Below are 4,096 nucleotides of genomic sequence, written 5' to 3'. Positions count from 1 at the left end.
CCTTTTCCGAAAGCTCCGCAGGACCACCTACCACTAGTCATCGGCCGGAGGGGTTTATTGCACAAAAACGCCGGGGCGCAGGCTCCCGAAGAGAGAAGCCCAACGAATGTCAGATGCAAAGCCCCGCACCTCATTAAGATCATATTGGCATACTCTCCCAAAAAAGAAAGAGCAGACCCCATTGAAGACGAGAGTGAGGTACAACAAGGCCATTTATGTCCACCGCCCTTCTCACGGAGCCATACGTGGACGTTACCGCTCATACAGCTCCCAGCCAGCAAACAGTTAGCCTTCCTCTACAAGGAATGGAAGTGTGGATGAATCGACATCAAATATAGGGTTGTTGTTGTACACGATCTCCATTTTAGTAGTCCTAGCTATCCACTCCACTATGTGGTAGAGTGTTCGTCCCCACCCCTTCGCAGGGATACCTTCCCTTTTAATTGAGAGAAGGACTCGGAATTGACACCCCTCGATTCGAGATCCGAAAGAAGGGTATGGAGTTTCTCCAAGGAATGCTCTCCCGTGGCGGTACGCGGATTCTCGAGGGCCCGAGCTCCCCGTCCCAGCCAATCTCCTTCTGGATCAAGGCCAGACATGACCCTAAAAATATCGACCTTGACCTCGAATAGGTCTTCGGCTTCAATTCGGGCCTGTTGTATGATGTATGACCTCGGCAGAAGGAGGGGTTTTTCTCCTCAAACTCAAAGGCCGCTGTTGGATGCTTTCTACACTGTCGCCCCCTATGAACTCATCTTCTTGATATAAAAAGGGGAAGACAGGGGCAGGGGAAGCTACTTCATTTGGGGCAGGCGCCGGACATGTTCTTTCTTTTTGTAGGTTGATGGACGACGATGTGCCTGTGCTTTCCCTTTCTGAAGTCTCTCCCTTCCCTTTAGAATATCTAAGGGCTTCCGTCCAGTTTGGATCTTCAGAGCTTGATGCGTCCGAAGGAGCCATCATCATCTTACCGAAATCGGTTTCGGCACTCATGACGGCCCCGACAATTAAAAGAAAGGACAAGGTCAGACTCCCGGGGAACCCCTTCATTAAGAAGGAAGTGAAGGTGTGCCTCCCCAGAGAGCCTCCAACTCTATAACATTTGGTCTCAAACAACTCTATTTTCTCGAGTTTCAGGCAAATATAATAAAAGCACATAATAGAGGAAGAAGAAGTAAGAAGGAATAGAAAAAATGACGGACTCTATTGATCAGACTCGTTAGTTCCGCAGCTCGGGGAGAAAGTTCCATAATTCAATTAAAGATAAATAGAAGGGAGAATGCACTTTAGAAAAGATACAATAGTTTCCGACTCCCCCGTAATTGACCCCTAAGCTCGGGGGAATTGGTCGATCAACTCTAGGCTGAGCTTCTAGTGAAAAGCCAACCTTATGGTTGAAAAATGCAAGAACTTTACTTTCTTCATTTCAGCTTTGAGATGAGCCTACCGGTGACCGCCTCTATGAGGCCCTTTGGGCGGTGCTTTCTCGATCAACTAGTAGACTTGCATGAAGAAAGAGACTAAACAAAGCGGAGTACTTATTTTAGAAGTAGACTGAACACCAACCCAATCTCGTAAAATAAAGAGAAGTACAAGCAAGGACATTTTCTCGATCAAGAAGGTATTGAACTTCTCGACGCACCTCTATCAATTCCTTCTTTGCCTCATCTCTCTTATGAAATTTCTTTTGTAACAAGAAGCAGGATGCTATAACTGAGTCCGCTATGAACAATCCACCCTTTTCTGGATTATTGCCGATGTAATCATAAAAAGCGAATTTTTTAGGGACCGGATAAACGTTGATTTTCGGCTAACCCAGCACCAACTCTTCAATATATTTCTTGCTGGAGTTCCGTCCTTTAAGCCAGGGAAGCTGCATCTACTTTAATTGATGATTTCTCACCTTCAGCCTCTATACTATATTACATCAAATAGAAGCGATGGTACAGATATTGACCTAACCAAGCTAGCATGAATCATTTCAGCTCCGATCATGGTGGGTAACTGAGGGAGATTAGTTTCAAGCCACTGCCTCGAGAGCTGCCTACGAAAGAGTTTCGGCTATGCCTGGCCATCATAACATTCATAAACGAGATTGATAGATGAATAGAGGAGTCCAGCCACAATCATTATTGATTCGCCTGGGAGGAGTTCAACGAACTCAGAGAGATGAGCCTAACAGTGCCCCAAGCCAAATTAGAGAGAGGAGAAGAATGCAACTATCTAATTGGGATCACCATTCTGACCATTCCTTTGAAGGCCGAAAGGTGAAGAAGTGTTTAGCCACACTCTCTGTGGAACAGTCTTATCCAAAGCGTCTCAATTCTTCAACAGGCCTAGTCCCTAAATCCCTAAACTAAATAGGACGCTTATAATCGCGATCATGCCGCATCAGCTCTTTCAGTCACTACTACCTGTGTCACACCTACACTGGCAGATAGTTTGATAAGACTCTTGGATAAGAAAGATCAATACTGAATAAGCTTCAGCTGATTCTCATTATAAATCTTTTTATAAGCAAGGATCTATCTATAGGAAGATACTTCTTTGCCAGGTCAGTCTGGTCGGAAAGAAGCTTGCTTACACCTTGCTTTATATTGAAAGAAGTCTTCCTCCTTAAGAAGGTAGCCTTTCTATCATTTAGTGGATAACTCCTTGCTCCATTCCGATTAAGGTGGCGCGCCTTAGTCCTATAAGCTTATGCCTATACCTGCTTTCCCTTGAAATATACATAGTAAACCACTTTAAACTCGCAGTTAGTCTTGGCCCAACTCTGCCCGGGGGTTGGCCTTTTATGGCTTATTTCACTTCTTTTTTTGTTTTTCTCTTATTGCTAATTGGAACTCCGGCTCCGGTAACCTCCTGAACCTTATCCATTACGTCAACCCTTCTTCAACAAGGGGAAGATAGGAGGGAATTCCTTTTTTCAAGGCCCCTAACCTAGTCCTGGTTTGGTTTTCCAGTGGAAAGATTTGAGATACCTTCTCCTACCCTATAAAGTAAGGGAGACTGACACTATGCTTTATAGAAAGCAAAATAGTGATAAGGAGTTGCGGAAAAGTCCCCGAAAAAAGGAAGTGACTTTTCCCGGAACAGCAGAGGGGACAGTCTTTGGCCCAGGTAAAATAAAACCTGGCCTCCCCTTCCACCCAAGTGGACTATTCTCTCCTTATGGAGTCTAAGAAAAGAGAGATATCCTTGCGCAAGGCAAAAGATCGATGTTCTTCATAATTCTAAAAAGATCAAGAATTGTGTGCCTTTAGATCCCGTCTTTCTTGATTATGAATCAAGACGAAAGGTCGGATGTACTTGTTCAGGTCAGGTCTAATTTTGGTCATTCTACTCTCTAAAAAATAGAATATTTCTCAAAGAAGGTGACTCGTAGTCCCTTTTCGAGTATTATCTTTGTTGTGGATGATCCAATCGGTGTGCGTATGAACAAATAGATTCCACCTCTATATGGGCTATATGCCCTGCTTGTCCCTCATACCCCTTTCAGCAAGGGTTGACGTGGTCTCCAAGAATCTTCTTCTGACCTCTGAGGTGGTCCGTCAAGTCCTCTAGCCTAGGGTAGTCAAAATAAAGGCAGGATTTTCTCGTCTTTTATTTTCCTTTTTTCTGAGAGAGATGTAATCCTTCCGTTTCCTGATGAATTAAGTCCGCCATCTATTTCATAGTAATCACGAAAAGCAAGCCCTATGTGTCACAAGCTGGCACCACGGGTTCTTTACTTTTTGGTGGGGTGGAGGGCTTTTGTGCATTATAGCACAGGCCGTGACTACCTTTTTACCTTGATTGGTGTTGCATATCGCCCGCTTGTTCTATAGAAAACTATGTTCCTATCAATTAGTTCCAAGAAAGCGACCAGGGTCTAACTAGAATTTCATTCCAATCTCGATATTGTTGGAATTGGCCTCGAAGAAGCGATGGCCTGCGAAAGCCGTAGCCCTTTAATTGCTTAGGGGAATCGACCTTATTTAGTCAAATCTTTTTCTTGCTTAATGCTTTCCTATCTCGAGTGATTTTCCGTGATCCACCTATGAGATCTTTTGCACCGGCTGTGGATTCAAGAAGATCGGCCATAGAATAAGGAATG

Source organism: Nicotiana attenuata, unplaced genomic scaffold (genome assembly GCF_001879085.1).
Source record: "Nicotiana attenuata strain UT unplaced genomic scaffold, NIATTr2, whole genome shotgun sequence".
NCBI classification, from domain to species: Eukaryota; Viridiplantae; Streptophyta; class Magnoliopsida; order Solanales; family Solanaceae; genus Nicotiana; species Nicotiana attenuata.
Note: the sequence above shows the minus strand (reverse complement) of the source record.